Here is a 9,437-nt window from a genome sequence, read left to right as displayed (position 1 = left end):
TGGATGCATGCCCGGTATGCCATGCGTCGCAGTATAAGATCAGGCGAGATGACCCTGGTGATGTTGAGGGTGAACGTCCACGTAAGAAAATCCCTGCCAAGGTTATGTGGTATGCTCCTATAATACCAGGCTTGAAACGTCTATTCAGAAACAAAGAACATGCAAAATTGTTACGATGGCACAAAGAAGACCGTAAGGTAGACAATATGTTGAGACACCCTACTGATGGGTCCCAGTGGAGAGCAATCGACAGAGAATTCCCGAAGTTTGCAAATGACGCAAGAAACTTAAGGTTTGCTTTAAGTATAGATGGTATCAATCCTTTTGGAGAGCAGAATAGTAGTCATAGCACTTGGCCTGTTACTCTAAGTATCTACAACATTCCTCCTTGGTTATGCATGAAGCGGAAGTTCATTATGATGCCTGTGCTCATCCAAGGCCCGAAGCAACCTGGCAATGACATCGATGTGTACCTGAGACCACTTATTGAAGAACTTCTCATTTTGTGGAATAAAGAAGGTGTACGTGTGTGGGATGAGTATAAACAGGAACACTTTGATCTGCGAGCATTGTTGTTCATAACAATCAATGATTGGCCTGCTCTAAGTAATCTTTCAGGACAGTCAAACAAGGGATATAATGCATGCACACACTGCTTCGGTGATATTAGAGGTGTATTCTTGAAAAAATGTTGAAAGGTCATGTACCTTGGCCATCGTCGATTTCTTCCTGCAAATCACCCCATAAGAAAGAAAGGCAAGCATTTTAAAGGGAAGGCAGACCACCTGACTAAGCCTCGCAACCGAACCGGTGAGGATGTACTCGATATGGTCAATGATGTGAAAGTCATCTTTGGAAAAGGACATGGAAGCCAACCTATTCTGAAAGACGCTAACGGTCACGTACCCATGTGGAAGAAAAAGTCCATATTTTGGGACCTACCCTATTGGCAAGTCCTGGAGGTCTGTAGCTCAATCGACGTGATGCACCTGATGAAGAATCTTTGTGTGAACCTGCTAGGCTTTATGGGTGTGTATGGAAAGCCTAAGGACACATTTGAAGCACGACAGGACCTGCGTTGTTTGAGAGAAAGAGACAACCTGCATCCAGAGAAGACAGATGATGGACGCCATTACTTACGTCCTGCTAGCTACACTCTAAGCAAAGAGGAGAAGGAAATCATGTTTGAATGCTTAAACAACATCAAGGTACCATTTGGATTCTCCTCGAATATAAAGGGTATTATAAATGTGCCAGAGAAGAAATTCTGTAACATAAAGTCCCATGACTGTCACGTTCTCATGACGCAATTACTTCCAGTTGCATTAAGAGGAATTCTACCTCCAAATGTACATCTAGCCACCGTGAAGCTATGTGCATTCCTCAATGCAATTTCTCAGAAGGCAATTGATCCAACTGATCTAGCTAAACTACAGAATGATGTGGTTCAATGTCTCGTCAGCTTTGAGTTAGTGTTCCCTCCTTCCTTCTTTGATATTATGACACACCTCCTAGTTCATCTAGTCAAGGAGATTTTCACTCTCGGTCCTATGTTCCTTCACAACATGTTCCCCTTAGAGAGATTCATGGGAGTCCTGAAGAAATATGTTCACAACCATGCTCGCCCAGAAGGAAGCATCGCCAAGGGCTTTGGAACAGAAGAGGTCATTGAGTTCTGTGTTGACTTTATTCCCGACCTTGACTCGATTGGTGTTCTTGAATCGAGACATGAGGGGAGACTAAGCGAAAAGGGGACACTAGGGAGGAAAACATATATTGGTACGGATGATGATTATTTCAATAAAGCGCACTACACAGTTCTATAGAACTCCTCTTTGGTAGATCCGTATATTGAGACACACAAGGATCTCTTACGATCCGAGTTTCCAGGGAAGACTGAAGCTTGGATTACGCATAAGCACATGGAAACTTTTGGCGGTTGGTTGCGAAAAAAATGTCAAGGTGATGAGAGCATCCATGAGCAACTGTATTTATTGGCTATGCAACCATCATGGCATATCATCACATACAAAGGGTACGAGATAAATGGGAACATATTCTACACAGTAGCCCAAGATAAAAGGAGTACCAACCAAAATAGTGGTGTCCGCATAGATGCCGCAGACCCGAATGGGAATAAGCAGACATATTATGGACACATAGATGAAATATGGGAACTAGAATATGCACCTACTTTGAAGATCCCATTGTTCAAGTGCCAATGGGTCAAGGTGACCGGAGGCGGGGTAACAGTAGACAACGAGTATGGAATGACAACAGTAGACCTTAGTAATATTGGGTACAAAGATGAACCATTCGTCCTTGCCAAGGATGTGAATCAGGTGTTCTATGTCAATGATATGTCTACCAAACCAAAAAGAGGGAAAAACGATAATGACTCAACCAAAGAGCCAAAGCGCCACATAGTTCTTTTAGGGAAAAGAGTCATCGTGGGAATTGAGGACAAGTCGGACATGTCAGAAGAATATGAAAAGGATGACCAAATTCCGCCCTTCAAAGTGAACAAAGACCCTAGCATCTTGGTAAATGATGAGGACACTCCATGGTTACGAAGTGATCATAACCAAGGGACATACGTAAAGAAGAAGTTCACTGCTGTGCCCACTTGATGATATAGTGATTTAATATAGTGTGTGTTTGAGATATTATGTAATAATTGTGAATTTAGATGTTTATTATGTCATGTTTCAAATTAAATCAATGTTTGATTTGGTGGGATTTCTCTCTCAAAAAGGTAAATTAGGATACTGAGTGATGAAAAATTAAAATATTAACGTTAAAATGATGTGAAAACAAATTTCCTGTCCAAAACCAATAGTTTTAATAATTTTAATTAAACACTACATTTTTGCATTAACGAAATAATAAATATTAGTTACATTATGTTTTATAATTCTAACAAAAAATAAAAAAAGTTAGGTTATAGATTTTTCCTATGTGCAATAAACAAAAAGAAAATTCATATTTTTAACAAAATAATTTTATGCCTTTTATTTAATTTACTATGTATTTAACAAAAACTATTGCATTTCTATTGTATTTAACAAGACTATATCTTAAAACAGGCGGGAAATGAAACTGCAGGCCACCTTTACTCCCGGGTGGGCTTCGTGGCCCGCCAAAAAAACCCTTTACTCCCGGTGCGTGTTACCAACCGGGAGTAAAGGTATACCTTTACTCCCGGTTGGTAACACGCACCGGGAGTAAAGGTACCTTTACTCCTGGTTGGTAATACTCACCGAGAGTAAAGGGTTTTTACTCCCGGTTGGTGGCTGGCACTGGGAGTAATTCTCTCTGATATATAACCTCCAGCGCCTGGCGCAGATCAATCCGCTCGTCTTCTTTCTCGTCGAACACCGCCGCCCTCTTCTTCCTCGCGCCGCGTCCGTTCGCCTTCCGTGACACCGGCGCCGCCCTCTTCTTCCTCGTGCGGCCTCCACTGCGCGCGCCCGTGCCCCTCCTCCGCGCGCGCCCGTGGCCCTCCACCGCGCCCTCCTCCACGCCCGAGGCCCTCCACCGTGCGTTGCCCCACCGCGCCCGAGGCCCTCCACACTGCCGAGCTCGATCGAGGTGATATATTCGTCGATCTCTTTGTACATTCGTCCGAGCCCTCCACTGCCGAGTTATAGATCACGTTGAAAACTACAACTTTGGTGTAAGCCATGTCAACGCTCGAGGTCGATTGAAAATTCCAAATTTTGAATCACAAAATCTAGGAACTAAAAATGGATATTTGGAACTCTAAATGATTTTAAATAAAAAACATATCTTAACGCAAGTTTTGAATATTTGGATATTATATGGATAAATTAGCAAGTTTAATTAGAGTGTCAAAAACTGCATTTTATGGTACAAAAATACATTTTAAGATCACTGGGACCTAAACTCATGACAAGTTTAATTAAGGACCACCAATGAAATTACTTTAGAAATTAATTAGATCGATGTAAATCCATGGCTTGTATAATAAACACGCTATATATTATTTGTAAATCCTGGTCAAATAGGAACTCAATTTTGATACCCAGTTTGTAAACTAAGCGTTTTTTAGTTTATTAAAAATATCACATGTGATGATGTTAGCAGTTTTGGTTGGACTTGCATGCATGGCTACAGACAAATGAAGGAAAACTTCAACGTTTCTTCATTTGTGAACTTTGAATATACATATATAATATATTAATGTTGCTAAAGTAATATGAGCATTACATATTTTTTTCCGGGAAGACTATCTTCAAACTTCATATCATAGCATCAGAGATCGCCTGTAGAAGAAGAAAATAAATTCTTATCATTTTGGAAATAGTAATGGTTATATGAGCAATAAGACACATATACTTACATTTCATAATGACTTATACTTACATTATTAACATAGAATTTTCTCATATGATGAATGACTACATGGTTCACATGGTACATAGGATCACAACATCACGCACCGACACCGCCCCGGCCCGCCTCACGTCATCGTCGTCAGCACACCGGCCACCGCGCCAACACGTATATATATGTCATTTGTATTCATATGCATTTTGTCCATGCGTTTCTATGTATACGGTGGAGCACCGCCGCCCTCGTTCACCCATGTGTACAGACATATATACGGCGGAGTGGAGCACCGCCACTCTTGTCACACCGCCCTTTCTCATGGCCTAGTTGATCAACATTCGTATTATCGTTATCGTTAATGCTAAACAATCACACCAGGGCGAACCGCGCTGTTGATGTCACCAACATGGTTCGCCCTAGTCACCGACGCAATTTGCCCTCAGCCGTTTATGTATAGCCCTAATTCACCCTAGTACCGACGTAGTTCGTCCTAGTGTGGCGAATTGCGTCCGTGACCGAGGGGCAAGATTTAATAATGCATATTGTTCGTAGATTTTACGCATGTAATAAGCAAAGATTTGACGTACTATATATTGGTTTTGTTTTTTGAAGCTAGATGGCCGACCCGAGAAATATGGATGAGGAGGAGTTGATGATGAATTTGATCAACACTGGCACTCAAGTTGCCAGCGATGATGGTGCTAAAAATAACGTGCAAGAGGATGCAGATGACGGGAGTCAGTACTTAGCTCTTGAACAAAATGAGCAACAACATATTGGCCAAGTATATATTTTTTATTATTAGCTATATATATTATCATATGTCTTATGTGTGCTCATGACATTAAAAATAATGTTTATGTTTTGTAGCCCTCTGGATCGACATCAACAACTACAACGAAGAGTAAAAATGTTCGAGGTCCCAAAAAGCCATTGGAGGGTCGCTTCATCATCTCGGAGTTCAATGTGGATACAGGAGAACCGGGGGGCCGAATAAAATGAAATTTGTGCACCACTGTGGTTACCTTGTACGGGACTGGCTCCCAATTAGTACCCGTGAATGGAAGAAGAAGACCAATGCTCCTCATATCAGTTTTGTCTCCGATCGTGACAAGGCGTTAATTTGGAATGATGTCTTGGTACATTTCACGCTCCAAACAGATGGTTATGATGATATAATAGATGGTGATGAATTGAAGGAGCGAGTTAGGGATTGGGCAATGAAGAAGATGGCCACCCAGTTTCAGACTTGGAAGAAACACCTATACACGACGTATGTCAAGAAGAACATAGCACCAGATTTTACTATCCCAGGCCCGATCTCAAAGCAGAGGCCCTATTGGGATGAGTTTGTACAGTACAAGACTTCGGAAGAGGGTGTGAGTCAGGTGATAAAGAACCAACGTAATGCCCAATAGAAGACATACCACCATACCTTGGGATCAGGTGGCTACCCGACTGCCATTAAGAAGTGGAACAAAATGGAAGCAGACCTTCTTGCCAAGGGTATCAGACCAGAATCACTCGAGTGGGGAGAACATGCAAAGAATTGGTTTTTCAGTCATGGGGGAATACTAGACCAGGAGACAGGGAAGTGCGTTTATGGCGCAAGACTACAAGAAGCAGCAGAAAGATTGTTTTATGCTCAGAGAGCTACTGCTAGTGGTGCATTCAGGCCCAACAGAGAGAAGGATGAGCTGACATACGCCATCGGGACTATTGAACATGGTGGCCGAACTAGAGGCAAAGGAAGTGTCTCGTGGGAGCATGGATTCCCTCAGGACAGACCTTCCTACAGAAGTCGCTAGAGAAAGAAGGAAGAAGAGGCACAACGGCTCCAGAGGTTGGAGGAAGCGGTGCGTGAAGCACATGAGCGGGAAAAAAACCTTGAAGTGAGAATGCAGGAGGAAATTAGAAGGCAAGTGCAAATAGCAGTGAGTGCAAGCAAGCAGGCATCAGAGCCAGGAATCAACATTAGCCAATCTGTTCAGTTGAAAAGCAGCTGCGCTTCCACGGAGATACCAAATCAAGGGGACACAGGACTGCGCTTCCATGTGGATGACATCACTGAACCTTGTACAACGTGTGAGCTACACATTCCGAAGGAGAATTCCACAATCAAGGTGGCTATCGGTCTTGTTAATCCTATCGACCGAACCAAGACACCAAGGATTCATGGGAATATAATCCAAGAAGGATATGCTACCATCTCGGTAGATAAAGCTGAAAAAGGTTTTAGTGATTTGCCTCTTGACATTCCTGGAGGTGATGGCGAGAAGACTCTAGGAGAAGCGGAGAAGACATTCATTCTATGGCGCAAGCGCTACATCATCATTCCAGGGATGTCGGCTCCACCTCCTCCTGAACTACCTCACCATAGGTACGTGCAGATGAAAACACTACATCATTAATTTGTATTGGCTTAAATAATTAATAATCTGCTCATAATAATATGTCATTCCTTTTTTTGTAGCAGATCCTCCCCCAACCTAAATCCAATTGTTCAATCGCCAGATCATCATAGTGCTCTATACGATGACATTGTGTTGGAAGACGAGGCTACATCCACACCATCTCCAAGGAGGTCTCCAACATCGCAGCCGCCACCTCCAAGGAGGTCTCCAACGCCGCTGCCAACACCTCCAAGGAGGTCTCCAATGCCTCCCCCGCCCCCGCCTACCAAGAAGCCTAGCAAGAGGCCAGCCCCTCAAACGAAGAACCTGTCCCCGCCTGCAAAGAAAGCCACCGTGAAACCAAGGGCTATTCCCAAAATAATATCTGAAGAGAAGGAAGAAGGAACTGATGCATATAAAAAAGACATGTCTAGATTCTATGACAAACTTAAAATGAATCAAGAAGCAAGGAGAAACCCAGAGAAACCATACTTCTTCGTTGCTCTAGATATTCTAAGAAAAAAGGTGACTTCTTACCAGCAACAACAGCGGGAATCTCGTAAGCCGTCCAAATCAACGTTATCAGACTATGACCGCACTCTCACCAAGTCAATTGAGGCGGCACAGAAAAAGAAGCGGGCAGGGAAAGGAGTTGCCCAACTCGAACAACAAGCGCACCAATCAATCCCCCCGCTAGTTGTTGGTAATGAATATGGTTCGAATTTAGGATTAATGCATCAGGCAAACATACCTCTGGATGTCGATTTGGATCACCTTGGTGAATTTCTTGATGAGACTGGTCTCGACCTTTACCAGATGTTTGGTGATGGAAACATTGAGAGTGCGACGGAGGTTGATATTTGGAAGAAAAAATTTATACTAGACCAGAGTCTATACAACCCTCAAGCCTTATCTGATCTGGGGACGCAAATGTACCTGCTAAACAAGTGGTACATGCAGGCGTCTACCAGTGGAGACTTCTGCGTTGGTGTCAGAATTAGAGACGAACATTGGTTCCGTGGCGATGATGTTATGTATGTTGACTTTGCAGAATTTCATCAACTATGCCACCTGACCTCTCTGGACAAAGTTATCATTAGCTGCTATTGCCTGTAAGTAATAATTCTTTTGATCTATTATTAAACTCATCATATGTGTGTATATGCATATAAATTATCCTAACAAGTACTATATATATGCAGATTTACAATGACAGAGCTCAAAAAGGAAGGCTGCAATGAAATTGGTTTTGTTGATCCCCATATAGTATTCAAAGACCCAATTACTCCAAAGACTAATTGGAAGTCTGAGTCAGAGAGTAACCTCATGAACTTCTTAGTGAACCAACGCCACAAGAAGGATATACTCTTTCCCTATAACTTCAAGTGAGTGTTAATCATGTTGATCATAGCCTTAATGGCTCATATGTTGATTCTAGTTAATTAATGAGTGTTATGCGTTATATCCTATAAACACATGCAGCAATCACTGGATATTGATGGACATCGATCTGGTGAAAAGTCACTTGATAATCTATGACTCGATGAGAAAACCACAACAAGACTACCAAGATATGATAGATATTATCCAGAGGTAATTTTGGGATCTCTAGCAACTATATATACACACAAACATGATGATTAACTATATCTGATGACGTGGCAAATTTTTTATTGGGCAGTGTTTGGAAAACCTTTATTGAGAAGCAACACATGGAAAAATGCAAAGCGCCACTAAATGTAATCCCTTTGAAAGTAAGTCCCCTGAATCGCATCATCTTTATTAATTAAACATATAGCTTTCACCGGATCACCAGATTGGATGACAAATCTTTTTCTCGTAAAGTGGTGTCTGAGGCAGGAACAGGGGAACAACTACTATGGTTACTATGTTTGCAAGTTTATCAAGGTGCTCTCCCAAAGAACTCCTACAGAGAGACTCAAAGTACGTTAAAATACACTATATATTCATTTAATTATTATTATTGATTGTGTTACTATGTCTTTATATATATATATATACATATATTAATTTATTTTCCTTTAATTCAAACCTGTAGACTCGATGGTTGGAGGAAAAGGTCATACGGCAAGACCAAATCAAAGCAATTCAAGAGTCTATAGTCGGATTTTTTAATGAGCAGGTCATCGATTCCAAGGGCGAGTTCTACTTCGACCCAACACTGCCATTGAAGCCAAGCTAGAGGATGAGAGGAAACTTGTTATGTCACTACAACTATAATGCAATCTTTTGTAATATATGCACATGAAATAATATAATGTAAAATACACATATGCATGCATGCATGTAAATATATATATGATGCATGCATGCATATATATATATATATATATATATATATATATTTCTATGCTTGAATTGTGTGATTTAATACGTTCATTGTGCTTGAACCGAAACATACTATATGCGCGTATAAATATATAATTAGCAGCATACAATACGACTTCGAAAACCTATTTTGAAAAGAAAACAAAAAAATGAAAAGAAAAGAAAAAAGAAAAAAACCTTTAGTCCCGGTTCGTATTACCAACCGGGACTAAAGGTGCCGGCCATCGTGGCATGTCAGGAGGCACCTTTAGTCCCGGTTGGTGTTACCCATCGGGACTAAAGGTCCTCCTTTAGTCCCGGTTCCTGACCCGGGACTAAAGGACCCCCCTGCCGGGTGGGGAA

The sequence above is a fragment of the Miscanthus floridulus genome, chromosome 8 (genome assembly GCF_019320115.1).
Source record: "Miscanthus floridulus cultivar M001 chromosome 8, ASM1932011v1, whole genome shotgun sequence".
NCBI classification, from domain to species: Eukaryota; Viridiplantae; Streptophyta; class Magnoliopsida; order Poales; family Poaceae; genus Miscanthus; species Miscanthus floridulus.
This window is presented reverse-complemented; position numbering follows the sequence as displayed.